We start from the raw sequence: 18,512 nt of genomic DNA, 5'->3' as shown, positions 1-18,512 counted from the left end.
GTTCCACAATTTTCAGGTCACGGGACCTTGAATAAGTTAATTAAAACCTTAATCCCTTCAGTTTTCCCTCATCTACAAATTAAGAATCTGTGTCTTCCTATGTGGTAGGGGTGGGAGGAAGGAGGGAGAAAGATTGAGAAAGATAGAGAGAAATAAATAGTTGATGCTCAATTAAAGTGAAAAATCTGTCCTCGTGTGCTTATGCACTAATACATTTTTTTTTTCTAATTCCAGAATTCCCAGTGTTTTGAATCTGACATTTTCTAGATACAGCCTGAGAAATCCTAATGACATAAGCTAGGAGTATTCTCCATATGGGTCTGAAGAGTTTTGCATTCCCAAGAAGCAGTAGATGGGAGAAGTTACATTTACATACTTGTTCTTTCTTGATCTTCTGCATTCAAGATGTTTGCAGGCTTCTACCATCCTGCATTCTGTCTTTGACCTCAAATGCTTCGTTTTGTCCTCTCTGAGCTGACATGCACTAATTACATGATTTTGGAAATCATCTCATATGTTGGGGCTGAAACAGGGATTACTCCAAGTGCTATCACTGATGTTAAGGTATTGAGTAAAACTCAGTTCTATGCAGAAACTTTTTCATTTTTTTTTGAGACAGAGTCTTGCTTTGTTGCCCAGTCTGGAGTGCAGTGGTGTAGTCTCCGCTCGCTGCAGCCTCCACCTCCTGGGTTCAACCAATTCTCCTGACTCAGCCTCCCAAGTAGCTGGGATTACAGGCATGTGCCACCATGTCCTGCTAAGTTTTATATTTTTAGTAGAGACGGGGTTTCTACTAAAAATAGTAGGCTGCTCTTGAACTTCTGACCTTAAGTGATCTGCCTGCTTCAGTCTCCCAAAGTGCTGAGATTACAGGCGTGAGCCACTGCACCCAGTCTGTAGAAACATTTTTAGTGCACTGAGTGGGTGCTGAGAACTTAGAAGTGGAAAAAAGTATAAGCTCTCAAAGACCAAAGCAGAGCCTAAATATGACTCCTCCTGTCTCTCTTGGTACAGCTCTCTGATTTTGTCCTTGGTTATATACTGCTCCAAAAAAGGGAACAGGAGTAACGGGTGCTACAAGTGGGGAAAAAAAAAACTGTGAAATGTTAAAAAGGAGGAATTTTGATGACACATAAATCTTCTATAGACTGTATTTCATTGTTCTTCATAGAAGACATGTATGTCTGACCCATATAATGGTTCAGGCAAACTGATATGAAAGATATAGATAAAATTTCCCAACATTTTATAATGAAACTGGTCCTAAATGTTCTGGATCCCGTAGGGTTATGGTTGCTCACACACAAAAAAATGTGTTGGCACAGTAATATATATTACCTGTTGTCGGCATGACCCATTGTGTATGATGAGGAGGGTGACAGAAGAGAGCAACCAGAGGATGACAGAGTTTCTTTTGCTGAGGATTAGAATTTAAACATAACCAATATGATAGCTTCATGTGTCCCCCAAAACGTAAAGAACAAGATTTTGTGAATTCCTCCTCTGTAGATTTCCCGGGGAAGGAAACAGAATCATTATATTTCAATCTTGCATTTGATTTGTCTTCTGTAATATAGATGAATCCTGAGTGATTTACTGAGTGTTTTTCTCCTCTTATTTCCAGGACTGTCTGACAGGTGAAGGAGAGAGAGTCTGTCAAAGCATAACATTTGAGAGGTCAGATTGAGACAGAACAGAATTCATTCTTCTGACAAAGATATAACAAGACAGAATGGATTTTTAGTTGTCCCTAGCAGATATCTCTGTAGTGCAACATATTAGACCCTTTTTAAAGAAGTGTGGAAGAAGAAATAAGAGATGTGAGGAGAAAAGTTATTCTCTAAGAATAACCACCTGATTGTAAAATTTATAAAGAGAGGAAACATGAAGCTTGTCTTTAAAGAAAATATTATTTATACTATCTTGTCTCTGCTGATGTAAATATATACAATTCAGCAAAAAGAAATATAAAGTATACAGATGAGAAAAATGAGATAAAAGGAAAGTAAAGGTGGGTTGTTTTTAGTTGGGAGCTGGGGAGTAAACCATAAACTTCAGAGCTTAAACTAGGTCCCAAATTTTGCTCTAAGCTTTCTTGAGGCCATTGAAAAACAAGTGTACGACATTTATAAAATCTACACAATTTATAACATGAAAACCAACTAATTTTTCTAAATATACACAACTATTTCTGATACTGATGCAAAAATTTCTTTCAAGGTTGAATCAATATTGAGGGGACATAAGAAATGTTATGGACAGCATCTTTATCATAATACTGTACAGAAACACATTTTGTCAGAATATCACATGGACTATCTCACAGAGGCCAATTGCATATCTGAGTCTGTGATAGATGCAGCCCTGGCTTTGAGTTTGGAGAGAAAAAGCCTCAGGTGTTTGTTTGGGAAAGGTGCTTTGATCTTTTTGAGTCTCGGTTTCATATCTCTTAAAACAAGAGGAAGGATAATTATGTCTCCTGGTATAAAGATGGTCTAGCTTGTTCCAAGGAGGTAGAATGCATATGGTAAAGGTTAGTTTCCTCCCTTTATAAAGTCCTCTATAAAATTTTGCTACACAAAAGCATTGCATTAACATTGTTATATTTCATTTAAAATATTTTTGTAACCGATTTGCTTTAATGAGGTTATAAGATTATATGTGAACTGTCTTTTGCAATGAACACCCCCTTGTACATTTCCAGCACTCAATCATGCTGAACTCCAGGACTGAGGGACCTTCTGAGGCTGCCTTACTTTTGTTCTATGCAAAGAGCTTGGCAACCATGGAAACAGTCCTGACTGCTCATTTTGCACATTTCTTCCCCAGTGTGTTAATCAGCCACAGCAAGAAGATAACATCAAATACCCCATGCCTGCTCACTTTATAAAGGAAACTACTCTGGCTTCTTCCTACTACCTTTATAGAGATCTTAAAAACAGAAAAGTAACAAAACATGTGATATGTTTTATATTGATGCAACATTTATCAGATAGAGAGAAGCTACCTAAACTCAGAGAGGCTATTTGGAGGCTGGCACAAATTCCAGCTGAAGTTGTGGGTGTTTTGTTTATTTGATCTGAAAGTACTATTTGGTGTGATTTCACCAAATCAAGTGATTTCACCAAATAAAGTGGGATTCAACATTACTTTTCATTCCCTGGCAGGTGAATAAGCATTGGACTGTGTGTAATAATACAGAGAAAAGAAGGCATTACTATTGAACAGTATGTAGGTACCACATAGTATTTTGACCAGTTGAATATAGTTCATAGTGGAAAATAGGAACCAAAGAGGGGGCTGCAAGTAGCTAAAGGAAGGAAAACAAAGTCCTTAAAATGAAAGAAGGTAAAACCAAACAGTGAACAATAGATTGTCTTTCTTTGGTTTAACCATATTCTATGTTTGTGATAATAATTTACTTATTTTCTTTATAAACATATGCATTTTAAATATATACATGTTTTACATATATAAATATATATGTAAAGATGATATAAGTAGAAATTTCCAGATTCACAAAGATTTTGTTGTCTTTAGCCCCTAGAATTCCCATCTAAGAAACAGATGGCCATTTATACATATATAAATGTGTAAAACATAGATACATAGATAGATAGACAATGGGTTTTTTCTAAGGTTGAACCTTATGTGAATGGAATTACACTCTGTGTATTGTGTTGTGCCTATATCTTTTGCTTAACATGTTTTTGGGATTCATTTGTTACATAATAGTTGTAGTTTGTTCCTGTTCATTGTTGTGTAGTATTCCGTTAAATGACTATATCCCAATTTATTTATTCATTTTAGTGATGACCATTTGAATGGCTTCCAAGTTGGAGCTATATGAACAATACTGCTCTGAGCATTTTTGCTCACATCTCCTTGTGCAATAATCACTAATGTCTTGAGGGTACATATCTGGAGTTGAATTGTTGGGTCATAGAAAATGAGCATCTTCAAATTAACTAGCTAACGCCAAACTGTTTTTCAAGGTGCTTTACCAATTTACACTCACTGCAGGAATGCTTGAGAATTCTTATTGCTTCATGTACTCACTAATAGTAGAGGTGGGGAACTTGACATCATTTAGCAGGGGAGCATATTGGATGCACTCAACTGGAGTCTCCAAAAAGCGGGTAATAGAAATAACTTTTAAAAGCTTCTGAGGAATACCGATTGCCAATTTATGCAGATAAATTCTAAAATCACATTTCTTAGCCTTAAATTATAATGTTTTCTTCTTCCTGCCAATGGGTAAAAAACACCACATATATATGTTTAAACTTCTAAGTGTTTTTCAAGTATTTTAAGAAGCATTTAACATTACATTTAGAGAAAATCAAATTATTTCCATTCTTCCTAGAGGAGTGAAGTATGTAGACTGTTTGCTGAAACATATTCTTTGCATGTTTTACAATGTAAGTGTTGAATATAAAATTTTACTACTCATTCTGTAATAAAAACTTGGAAGAAAATCAGGGTTATTTCTGTTTTACTTTATGTAAGGCAGTAAATAAAGTTGAAAATGTTTAAAATCCCCTAATTGTATTACTTCTTGACCATATTTTATTTTTTGGCTTCAGCAATAGGGCAAATATAATGAAGAAGAACATTTCCTAATGTGGTTTCTAAATTCGTGCCTGGACTCAGGAACTCCCTGATACAAACCTATATTGATTAGCTAAACTTCGCCAGTAGCAGAACATGGCTGGCTGCTGCTATTCTGCCTTTATTCACAGCATCTGCTAGCATCTTGCACAAGGAGTCTGATTATTTTCCTTTTGTTATTTTGTTTTCTGTGAGGTCAGCAAAATCATCCTGTTGTCACAATCTCTATTGGAACTCCAGGATACAAAACTGAGAAATAGACTTATTTGAACATGAGGGCTGTGCTGTTTGGGGTACTACCACTTATTTCATTGACTGGTTGATTTACTATATTGTAAGGGTAAGTGCTGTACAAGCAACTGCAATTTGAAAGGAAGGCTTTTATCTATTGGCAAGACCTGAGTACATTTATATACCTTCACACAGTACTTACTCCTTGAACCCAGAAAATTCAAGGAGAAATTTCTAGATTCACAGATATTTTGTTGTCCTTACCCACTAGAATTCCCATCCATGAAACAAATGGCCAGAGCTGTTTATGTGCTGCACAGGACTGGGGAACTTTATTTTAATTTTTTGAGCAGACACATAGCCTTTAACGTAGAGTTTTCTGAAACGGAACAAGACTCTCCGTTCCTTTCCTTTGGGATGCATGCCCTTCTATTCTGTATTCATAAGAAGACTTGATTTAACCAGGATGACACAAATGAAAACTCTTTTGGAAGCAGTTTTTTTTTCCTTAGGTATATAAGCAGGTTGTACTTTGTAACTAGGATTTTTTTCCTTGCCACCTTCACCAATTTTGTAATATGAGGTATATGCTAGAAAATATATTGATGTTAGATATGTTAAAAAATAAGTTCCACTCATATCCTGAAGTCAATTCTGTCTCCCATATATTTTGCAAATTTCACTCTTATGAAGCAGCTCAGACACCATTGAATGATGACATTGTAAATACCATGTTCAACTGAATATAAAAATAAAGAAGCAGAGAATTTTTAGTCTGTCCAACAGCTTCTTTGTAGCCAATATTCATTCAATATTTATATTTCTAGGGCCTATTGTATTGCAGAAAAACATGGAAGATTGCTTTTAAGTTGAGGACTAGGATTAAAGGTTAGGAATTATGAAGAGAAATATCTTCACTCAATATAAAACAGAACTGTTTATTGCAACATGAAAATAACACTGGATTTTGGGTCTAAAAATGTTATTTGTTTATTTATACTTAGCTAAAAGGCATTTCTCAAGTTTTTTGAGTTCTTCTAACCTGAATTTCTTCGTCATTTTGTCCCAGAATGCAGTTGGGAGAATCAACTTTGGTGCTTTCAAAATGTCAACTTCATATTTAATATAAATTTTATTAGCTTTAAAATAAGAAACTATTATATAATAGTAACTTTTACATTGTATAGTATAATATTAAATGGACTACTATATAATAATAGATAGAATTTAACAACTTTGAGCATATGTATGTATATATAATTTATATTATGTTTGTGTGTGTAAATATCTATCTATCTATCTATCTATCTATCTATCTATCTATCTATCTATCTACAAATAGATAAGACACTCTGAGAGCAAAAGAGCAACATGTCACTGGAAATGCTTCAGCAAGAGTGAATTCATATCTACCAAAAATTTTATTAGTGATAGGTTAATATGTTATGCTTCCACTTTTCATGATAATTCATAGCTGTAGGAAAAGATGAATGGAGAAAAAAAGAATGGTATGTTTATATGGTGGGAAGTTCTGGCTGTAAGGTCTGAGGTCAAGAGACTGATATTAATATACAGTTTTTGCAATATTGTGGGCCCTGGTCATATTACTTCACATCTTTAAGCCTGTTTCCTCATTTGTAAAATGAAGACCTATTAAAGTACTTATTCACAGAGTGTTGAAATGATTAAAGAGAAATGAATAGGGTTTTTAATTGCATGCAAATGTTACATATCTCATGGAATCTGCAGGAATGCTAAAAAATCAGTCTTGGATGCTATACAGAAAGGAACAATGACGCCAGGAGCAATGTAGTCGGGGGAAAGGCAAGACACCACACCGGCGCTGCTACCTCACAAAGTATCTGTGCTGCTAGGAACTGTGTGCTAGAAACTCCATTACAGAGGAACAATAACTTTTAAAATACATAAGAAGCTTGTGCTGAGGGTCTGTTTTCTAAGCTACACACTGGCGACTTGTTCCTTACTCTTCTGTCTAGGGGAAAGTCCCCGGACCTACGTCAGAGAGTACCATGTGGCTACACAAATTGACATTCCCATTTGCCATATAAAGTCTACAGGAAGCTAATAGGCATAGCAGGAGCAGCATGGTGAAAAAGGGGCGTCCCCTTCAGCTCTTCTAGTTACACAGGCAGTGCACCTTCCCACATGCACCAGCCACACAGGGCTTGTTCTCAGTGTGGCTGCTTAAAATTAATCATCATCATCATCATAAAATAAATTATATAATAGCTGTCAAGTACTTTCAACATGCTGTGCCATTTCCAAAATAATTTCTTCAATATATGTATTATAATTCCTCTTTGAACAATAAGGGAAAGAGCCTCAGATAGGAAAAGCACTTACCGCAAGTTTCTTTGTCTGGTAAATAACTGAGTTGAGCTTCCACATATACCAATAAAAATAATTTAGTTGGAGAGATAATTCATCATAGGTTTTATAATTAAGTATGAATAGATCACTCTGTCATTTCATCATTCAATATTTATTTAGGGCGTTACGAAAAGTGTTAGAAATAGAGCAGTACAAATATTTCTCCATCTTCTGAGACTAATGAGAGAATGAAAAACTATCTGAATTATTTTTGATGAAGGGCAGGTGAACTCCCAAATTGGGGCTTAGACCAAGAGGGTTCTTGGCTTCACCCAGAAAAGAATTCAAGGACAAGCTAGTAGTGTTAGACAGCAACTTTTACTGAAGTGGCAGTGTACAACAGCAGCAGAGTTATTGTTCCTTCCAGAGAAGGACTACCACATGGTCAGTGTGCCCATAGTTGCAGCTCAAAGTCACTTCTGCAGTAATATTTATACCTACTCTTAATTACATGCAAATTAAGGGGTGGATTATGCAGAAATTTCTAGAAAACAGTGGTAGCTTCAGGTCATTGCCATAGAAAGGGGTGGTAATTTCTAGGTGTTGCCATGGCAATGGTAAACTGAGCTGGCACATTAGTGGGCCTGTCTTATGGAAAGTTGCTTCTGCCCTGTCCCTGTTTTAGCAAGTCCTCAATTTTGTTCAGGTGTATGAGCCCCGTCTTCAGAGTCTAGTCCTGCCTCCTCACTTGACCTCTTCAGAGGAACTCTCCTTTCAAAAGAAGATTCTCTGCCCATGAGCCTTGTTTCTTGGTGTCAGATCATTCACCCACTTTGTGTTATTTTTCATATATATAGTCTACTTAAAAGGAAGACGCTGAGACAAACTTAAGTAGAGGATTTATTTGGGCCAAGTTGAAGACTGCAACCTGAGAGCACAGATTCAAATTTCCTTGAATATACACATTGATTAGCAGCCATTACAAGTGAACTTTTAAAGGAAAAGGAAAAGTACTTCCTAAGTTGTCTACCAGGAATTTACATTAAAATAACATAAGCTGTTGATTGGCTATAGATTGTTCTTTGTATCACAGTTTCCAGAAACATGATGTTAAATAATAGCTACCAGGCTTGGTAGTTAGCAGAAAGGCTAGCCCAGATTGTAAGGCAGCCAAGAAAAGAAAGTTTCCAGTGGGAATTAAAGGTGTTTTATCTTCAAAGAGGGGAAAGACAGGTTGGGTTTTATGCCTCACAGGGCCAATATCATACATAGTCAGCAGATTTGGTGGAAAAAAAAAAGTTATACATATTTGTGAGGGCAGCAGAGCATATGTTCAATGGTAAACATGTATGTAACATACATACCATGTTCACTTAGGGGTATTCTCAGTATTAAATGGATGCAATTTGACTTTAAGTCAAAAGGTGAACTATAGGACACAAAGACAATTTATGTGTAGACGCCATAAGCTGGCTAAAACTGACAAGGTTTGCAACAGTTTATCAGAAAAGAAGGTTTATAAGGCAGATCCTCTATCCAAACAGAGCTGTAGTTGTCTGGGTTATAGACTGGAGCAGATAGCTCCTAGAGTTTAGTTGTAGGAATTTAGAAAGTTGCAATGCCAGCCAGGCCTGAAACCGCCACCAGTCTGGTAGGTAATTTTGTTTCCTTAACCTTTGATTTCACCTTAGTTGATTAAGTGGTGTCTATTTTGGTCTCTTAAGTCATTGTGTTATGTGTATGTATATGTGTGTGTGTGTTTGTGTGTGTGTGTGTGTGTGTATGTGTACATATATATATTTTGTGAGCTTGTTTCAAGCAGCACAAGGATAAGAACTCTCTCTTTTCTTCAGTTATATTCCCAGTGCCTAGTACATTTAATAAATATTTACCAGATAAATGACAATACAGGATCATTATTGCTATAATAGAAACATGAACAAGCAAGCCATGGAGGCAGAGAAAATACTTTGTGTTGGTGGTTCCAGGAATTTTTCCAAGAAAAGGTGATACATAAGCAACATTTTGGATGATAAATGGGAGTTGTCAAAGTAAAGAAGTGCAAACAGGAAGAATTCACTTTTTCTTTCTGATATTAGGAATTAGAGAAGGCTCTTTGAGGACAGCACAAATCACCTGGTTGCCATGAAGCAGACCATCCAGAGGCAAAAATTTTTATCTGAGGAATTTAGAATTAATTAGACTCCCTATTATCTAATGCTGGCATCTGGTATCAGGCTTTAAAAATATGTGTGTGTGTGTTTGTATAAAAATATATATATATATATGTATATCCAGAATTGCTATACATCTCTGGAGTGCATGCATGTCACAAGTCATTGTGCAACCCTTGTTAAGGCACCAAAATATCTACAAATATAGCAATTTATTATAACCTATGTGACTAATATGTTTAAATTTACTTTAAGTTCCTGCTTTAAGGTCCCTGAATATTCCTAAGAACAAATCCACTGCACCACGCTCCATCCTCCCTTGCTGAGGCACCACACTGCACTCTTCTGCAGTGTTCTATCTACTAAAACTTTCCTTTTCAAACCTATACTGTTATTGGTAAATTATTATTACCATACTACCCGACCACTTTCTGATGCTGGGGCTCTGACACCTCACCTGCATTCTTGACACCAGACAAAAAGGAGTTTAGGACAGCAAGGAAGAAGTGAAAGCAGGCCCACATGTCAGAGCCTTATTTTTCCTAATTTCAGAATTTTCCCAGAGCTGATCCTTTGGAAAGTAGCCTTGGATATGGAGGGCAGTGGGGTTGAAAGGGTTAGGTGTTTTTGCCTGAACAGACTGCCTCCTAACTGTCAATCATAAGTCCTACCTGAAGTAATAATAAACAGGCAGAGGGCAGAAATGTGTCCTGCTGTCTTACAGCCAGGGGCATTGATTTCACTCATTCTAAATACTGTTATACTTTGTTAAATAAATTTTATATGAGGCCATTCGTTTGGACTGAGCTCCTCCATTATGCCCAACAGGCCAAACCAAAATGAAATTACTCATGCTTAAGTTCCATGCCACCAAGCCAAAACTATGTTGTCTGTCTGACCTTCCGAGAAATGAGGAGAGAGAGAGAGAGGATGAGACAGAGAACAGCTAAAACCCCTTGCAGCCAGTTTTAGCCAATATGATGAGAAAGTCCCTTCTGCTCTAACCTTTATAAGAAAAATAACTTTGAAATGATTAACCTACTTTTTTTTCTCTGTTTCTGCTTTCCTCAGCCCTTTCTGTCTATAAAGCCAGTCTCCCCTGCACAGCTGACCAGAACACTCATTGTATTTTATAAAATGAAGCGTTGCCTGATTCTAGAATTGCAAACAAAAGCCATTAAGATCTGTAAACTAAATTTGCTGTAAGTTTGTCTTTAACAAAGCATAGTGGTTAATACATAACAATTTTTATTAATCCTCTGTTAATCACTTTAGATAGCTAATCCATAAAAATAATATAAAGTTTTTATTTTATTTTATTTTATTTTATTTTATTTTATTTATTTTTTCAGATGGAGTCTCGCTCTGTTGGCCAGGCTGGAGTGCAATGGCACAATCTCGGCTCACTGCAACCTCCACCTCCTGGCCTCAAGCAATTCTCCTGCTTCAGCCTCTTGAGTAGCTGGGATTACAGGCGTGTGCCACCATGCCTGACTAATTTTTTTTTTTTTTTTTAGTAGAGATGGGGTTTCACCATGTTGACCAGGCTGGTCTCAAACTCCTGACCTTAGGTGATCCACCAGCCTTGGCCTCCCAAAATGCTGAGATTACAGGTTTGAGACACCGTGCCTGGCCATAGATAAACTTTTTAAAACAAGTAGCTAAAATATCATTACTCTTTTTTTTTTTTTCCTGGTGTTACTTAGAAACCAAACGTGCAAAAGAAATGAATTTTCTACATCCAACCTTAACATGTTAGAAAAAGAAAAAGGGGGTTCAGATAAGTGGAGGTGAAGATAAATCAAGATGCTGTTACTCATTTTACTTTCTAGAATCCATTACATTCATGAATTCAAATGGAATCCTTTATTTAAAGGACTTGGTTTTCGTTTTTTTACTTTTCTTTTTCAGAATTGAACTTTAAATTTCCGTGACAAAATCTGTAACTGGAAGTCTAGCTTGCAAATAAGAGCTGCTTTCTACTGTAATTTCCATGAAAACTAAGAAAAGTCTGTGGAGATTTCTTAAAATGCGTATACAGATTTGTGTTGTTGTTGTTTTGGAAATAAAGTCTGTGGAGATTTCTCAAAATGTATACACAAGTTTTTTGTTTTTTTTTTTTTGTTTTTTTATTAACCTTCTGTGTATAGTTTGTAAAATACTTAAAAAAGGAAAATAAAACATTTTAAAATGATTGTTAATAAAGTTAAGGTCACACTTCCCATTGATTCATGGACTGTTCTAGCTGAATAAAACATTAAAGATCATGAAAATCCATTTCTTTAGTTGACATGTGAGGATTGGAGCCCTGCAAGGCAAAGTAAGCTTGAGGAACTAGGATTAAAGTAAGAGATTTGGGCTAAAACTCAGTGCTCCAGTGAATTTCTACCTTAGGGACTAATGATTATCCTCCAGTATTGTATTCTGGGGTAGGCGACAGTGCAAATTGCCCTGTGGAGTGGTACCAAAGAGTACAGACATTTTCATCCAATGATCTGTTCCTTATCATCACTTGGCCTCATTTCGACGCAAAATAGTAAAGAATACGCTTCTTTTCCTAGAGGATAGTTGTGAGAATTAAATGTAGGTAGAGGGCTCATCCCAGTGCATGGCAGATATTGAGAGATCAGTACATGCATCTATTATTTTTTAAAAATCCACAAAAATAAAAAAACCTGTGTTGACCTTCATCATCATTATATATACTAAATTAACTTACGCTTCCTAGCCCAAAAGAATATTCAAATAAATGTACCAACCATAAAATTAATTAATCCCTAACCAAAGAAGGGAATTAGAGAACATAAAGGGAAGAAAAACAGTATCTGAGAGATTGCACTCAACTTTTCTCAGTGGTTTTGAGGAATATGGAGTGGATAAAGCAAAATGGCCAGGACCGTGAGATTTCCTACCTGTCTTATGCTGTGAGAATAAATGGCTGCATAGCTTTGATATGGATATTTAGGAAACTCAACACATTGGGGTTCACTGAAATTTCCCAATCATTTTTCTTCTCACTGTTCTCAATAAGTTGTTGTGATAGTTTTATTTATTCTTGTTTATTGTCTGTTATCCCCAGACTAAAAAATATCCTCAAAGTAAACATAATCCTCTCAATCACCATGCAAACTATATAAAGTTGCAATTATTTTGTTAAAATTCTAATGAAATTAAAAAGAAAATCAACAACAAACCTAAACATACTGTGACTAGTAATGGGAAAAGTGACTACAGTTACTGACTTTGATGCTGAGTTGAGAGGGGGGTGATACGACATAAAGCACATAGAAATAGTTGAGAATCAAAAAATATGTCACAAAAAAACCAACCAACCAAACCAAAACCAAAATCTCCTTCACCTAGCAATAATGATTTTTTTTGGCAACATTTTCAAAGTACTTTTTTAAAATCTGTCATTCTATCTAATTTAAACTGTGTTAGACCTCTGGCATCATCATTATCATGAAGAAGTTTAAGAGTCAAGTATAAAGTTCTTTGGAGGGTTGCTGGAAAACTAAGCACAAGGATGCAGGCTTCTGACCTCAGATTTTTTCCCCCCATTTATAGTACATAAGCATTCCGTAGCATAAATTGGGCTATAGCTGGGTCTAGAGATGCCAGCTATTCATCCAAATCCAGGGCTATACTGAACATGTGTTGTTGTTTAAAATGGAGAGTGAGAAGGAGAGAGATTTCTCTAGAAAAAGGACAAAGTAGAAACAATCTTCCAGACAATTGTAGTTCCAGGGAACATGGCTAGGAAAATGAAGGATGCCTTTGTGTGAAGAAGAAGTCATATTTTCCACCAGGTAGATGTGGTCTATAGGCCAAGATCAAGGCTTGGGTAGTGGGTTTCAGCTGCCGTTGACCCTTTTGCTGACATTTTGTGCAATGCACAGGCAGCAGATGGGCTTGTTCTCTTCTACCATACATTTCCTGTCCTTGACATCTTATTTTAAAAAAAAAACACCTCTCAGATGTCAGAGAAAGGAAAACAACTCCAGGGCTAGTGTAAGAGTTAAGTGAAGACAGAAAAGTCAGTTGTCTGACTTTTGCTGAAACTGAAGCATTTCAGTAAGTTAATGATTTAAAGCTCTATTTTCTTGAATTTAGATCATGTTTGGTGATCATAAGGCCTACTAGTAGAATAGGGCTTGTTTCTGGTTCATTTTCAAAGGTTGGACTCACCAACAGGAAAGACTACATGTCATATGACATGGAGGACAAAGGAAAACCTGATTGTCTCAACATGTTTTACCAGAATTTTCTGCGATGTCACTTTCAAGTTGGTCTTATTTAAAATGAAGATGCCTTATCTGGGAAGCAGGTGACCGACATGATTTTTGATAAATAAACAATTATTCAGAAAATTCAGCTTTTGTGGTGCATAGACATAAATCCAGGGCATATATAGACTTCACTGGAATCTATTTTTCTTTTGTTGATGTCAGTGTTAAGACCTTAGTTTTATGGAAAAAAAATCAAATATAGATATATGCATGCTGTAAATTGAATTAGATTGATTTTGAATTACAGTTACTAATCATTCTAGTTTGATTAGTTTGTAGTTTGAGACCCAGTAGGCATAGATAGTTTGGGATATAAAGTAAATGATAAATTGTACTAAGAACTTGTTAAAAATGACAAGAAATATTTCATTCAAAACTGTTGCAATAGGGGAGCAAGACTGAACACAATTCAGAGAAACAAAAGGCCAGAGAGTTTTTAAGGGCTAAGATGAGCTAGTGGAAAGGTCTAAAAGTGGGGAGATTGTTTAATGTTATTAGGCCATTGCCTTTTGTGAACTACCATTTACTGAAATTAGGCTGCTGCCCTCCCATAGCCACTGGGAGATAGGAGCCCTATTTTTCCTGTTGATTACATTTCAAGTGGATGATTCACAGATCCTTGAGAAAAACATTCCTAGATTGTAGATGTACATTGCAAAGGGGCAGAGGAAGAATTTATAGTTGCAATTTTTCTAAAGTATATCCTCTAACAGAGGTCAGGGGCTTACTGTCAGAAATCTATCCAAAGTTTATTGAAGCTGAGGGGAATTTTAAGGCAATGTTGGTCATGATTAGATTCCTTCTGATCATCACATATGAGTGCTAGATAATAAATACATAAAACTTTTGTAAGCAGTATTGCCTTTAAGATATGTGGTGGGAACCAAGTATATTATTGAAATTTAAAGTGAGGATCAGCAAATTACAGATACAAGACAAACATGACCTGCTACCTTTTTTTTTTCTTTTATGTCCTAAATACTATCTCAAAAGAAAAAGGGCATTATTCTACATAGTCATAATACCATGAGCCCACCTAAGAATTTTAACATCAGGAAGCTCATATAATTTCTTATACAGCTTCTATTTAGGTATCCCCCAATTATACATACTGTTCCTTGTAGGTGCATTTTTTAGAAAGATTCTTTCATGAAGAGTTCAGTCAAACATAATAAACTAGTTCATGATGGCTACCTCTGAAGCAGGAGAGCTGAGAAATTTGAGTCTGATAGTGGAAGGGAGACTTATTTTTAGCTATGTTTTATTTTGTATTCTTTGACATTTTTAAACATGTTAAAATATTACAACTTCAATCAAAATTTTAGAAGTTAAAAAAATTATTCAGAGATTACACATTGCCTTTAGTTATCATGTCTCTTTAGTGTCCTTTAGTTTAGAACACTCTTTCTGCCCAACACACCTTTTTTTTGTCAGAGTCCAGGCCAGTGTTATTGTAGAATGTTCTGCAGACTACATTTGTCTTATTGTTTTCTCATTAATAGATTTGGGTAAAACCTGCCACTTGTTTTGTAAATAGAGTTTTACTGGGCACAGCTACACTTATTCATTTATATATTGTCTGTTGCTATTTTCATGCTACCGTGATATAATTGAGATTCTATCATGGTACGACAGAGATTGTATGGTCCACAAAATGTAAAACATTTACTACTTGTGAGTTTATAGATAAGTTTTCTGGTCTCTGGTTTGAGGATTTCATCTTTGACACAATAAGCTTTGGATTATCCATATTCAGCTAAGTGACATTGGGTAAGGCATTTAACCCTTCTGAGCAACTTTTCACTTTTACCTACCTTACCTCATAAGGTTTTGTGAAAATAAATGTGTAAATGCATCTAGCAGCTTCTAATATTGTCTAATTTATCTTATAAGCATAAATTAATCTCTAGCAAAGCGACAAACTCCCTAAAGAAGAAAACCACTTTACTAAAAGAAACAAAAATCCCCAGAGGTTTATCAAGGCCTAAGATGATGCTCAGAAGACTCATGCCCTGTTAACAGGGGAGATTTGTAGTATATTGCAGGTCATTCTATGTGTGGAAGTGGTATCCAATGTGTTTCTGGAAACGTTTCTTCTGTTAAGAGACCTCTGATTTTGTTCACTCTTTCCCTGAGAAATATGAACCCCAAAGGAGAAAGGATGTCTCCAGAACCCAAATGTGAATCTTGATTGCTTTTAGCTCATCAAGGTGTTTTAATTATTCCAGTTATAATGCAACATATGAATGTGAAAAGAAGAAATAAAACTGAGCTCTTGATAATGTTATTGGACCAATAAATTAAGTAACTAAAAAATCCCTACCTCAAGATTTCTTGTTATCCGAGATGATAATAATTCCTCTTGGTTGCTTATATTATTTACATTCATTCTAGATTTAGCCTCTGAAAGAAAGAAATATTGCAGTTTTTATACTTCAATATATATTAAAGAAAACTAAAACACTAACTTATTTCTATGATTTTTTTGACATTTCATTCCTGTTTTTAATATTTCAGATGGAAAATATCAATGTTCTTATAATTTTTCTTAACTTTGTCTTCAGATTTGTCTATTATACCTATCTTGCAACTTATCTGCAATTTAGCTACTCTTTTTCTATTCAACTGACAATTTCATGTTGAATTACAGCATACATATAGTGCAAAAATCTTAACTGTATAACTCAATGAAATTTTCTGTGACTATACCTATTTAAGCAGCTCCCAGGTAAAAATATAGAACATTACCAGCAATCCTCTAATCTACCTTCCAGTTATTGCTTCAAACTTCCACCCTAGAAATAAGCACTATTTTGACTTTACTTAGCATAGATTAGTTTTTCCTCTCCTTGACTGGATATATGTAAAATTTAAAAAGACTTGTAAAACTATCTTTATTGTCTGGCTTTTATGAAATATACATATTGTATTTATCAGTATATTCTTTTATTCTGTTTTATATATTCAATTGTGTGGATATACTACCATTAAGAAAAATCATTCTAATGTTTATCAGCATTTGAATTGTTTCCATTTGAGGGCTGATGTAATTAATGATGCCAATGGCATCCTTGTGTATGCCTTTTCAGGATATTTGTACACATTTCTATAGTATATATTTGTGAGTAGACTTGCAGCATAATCAGTATCTGATTATGGTGTTAATTTACATTTCCTTAATAAGTACTCATGTTGAGTGTCTTTCACATACTTATTGCAGATCAAGTACATATATATTTTTAATAGTAAAGACAGGGTCTCGTTGTGTCACCCAGGCAGAAGTGCAGTGACACATTCATAGTTCTCTGTAACCTGAAATACCTGAGTTCAAAAGATTGTTCCACCTCAGCCTCCCAAGTGGATAGGACTGCAGGTGCATGCCATAATATCTATTTTTTTATTTTTTTAGAGACAGGATCTCACTATGTTGCCCAAGCTGGTTTCAAACTCCTGGCCTCAGCTTCCCAAAGTGCTGGAATTACAGATGTGAGCCACTGTCCCCCGCCAGAATAATTTTTATTCTAAAGACTTTGTTGAAGCCTTTGATCAATTTTTTAAAATTTGAGTTTTTTGCCATTTATTATTGATTTATAGAAACTGTATATTCTGGTATTAGTTCTTAATTTATTATGTGCATTTCCTAATCTTCTCCACTCTGTGACTTGCTTTTTTACTCTCTTCATGTCAAATTTCTTAACAAAGATTCTTAATTTGATAAAATTCCTATTATCAATTGTTTTCTTTATTCTTGGATGATTCTGTGTGTTATTTAAAATCTTTTACTACCTTATATCAGAAAAATGTTCTATTACTTTATTTTCTATAAACTTCATCATTTCACCTTTAACATTGAGGTCTCCAGTCTTAATGAAATTTGTTTTTGTAAATAGTGTGAGGTAGGGGTTCTCATCTACTTTTTGTATTCACACTGTATGACCAGGGTAATAAATTCTGTAGCAACAAACTTTGCTTCTATTTTAAATCTTGACATTTTCAAACATGCATATCATTTTCAGTTGTGATGTTAGTTGTATTTAATTAATGACATTTTTTGTTGCGGTAGATCTGCTTCTGTGATTATGTTTGGTTGAGATACTTTCCTTTGTTACATCTTGAATACTCCAAAAAACTTTAAACCTGTTGTAAATATCTTCCATTCTGATTTCTTCTTTCAAAACTCTTTTTTGGCCCATCTATCCATCTTTGTCTTTGCTTTACAAAAGTCTTTACTTTAGCAAAAGAGAGTTTTTTATAGTATAGATAATATGGATTTTGAGAATAATTATCTTTTCAGGGTTTTCTAATGAAGAGCAGAAAATGGCCACATCTAAATCCTCCTTCTCAGCTGCTGATAAGATTAATATACTGATTAACACCTTTTCTAAGTTGGATTGGAGGTGAAAGTAATTCCATTTAGCAAAGCCTCATCCCATTTGCTGACATCTTCATTAACCTCACTGATAAGGAAACCATTTCACAATACAAATTTCTCAAAGCTAGAGATTTTATCTTCAGAGTCACCTAACAGTACTAATTCGAAGTATGAAACATGCAGGTTCAATTGCCTCAATAAATTCACTATGCTCTATCTTCTTATTTTTCCTGTTTAAAAGGTTGACAAAAGAAACCAGTTACTTCATACTCACTAATAAAAGTTGATTTTCAAAAGGACATTTTATATTTTCAGAAAAAGGGAGCAGAGGTAGAGATTAAAGTGAATGAAAATGTCATCATAGCAAGGGAAAAACTAGTAGGTGAAAATCTGTGAAGAGAAGCAAATATAATTCTGTTTAGAGATTTATTAAACATATGAAAAAATGCTAGAGTTTTTTAAAAGTTGCATTTTAGGCATTCACCCTTTCTTTATCACAATGTT

The sequence above is a fragment of the Pongo pygmaeus genome, chromosome 13 (assembly GCF_028885625.2).
Source record: "Pongo pygmaeus isolate AG05252 chromosome 13, NHGRI_mPonPyg2-v2.0_pri, whole genome shotgun sequence".
NCBI lineage: Eukaryota > Metazoa > Chordata > Mammalia > Primates > Hominidae > Pongo > Pongo pygmaeus.
Note: the sequence above shows the minus strand (reverse complement) of the source record.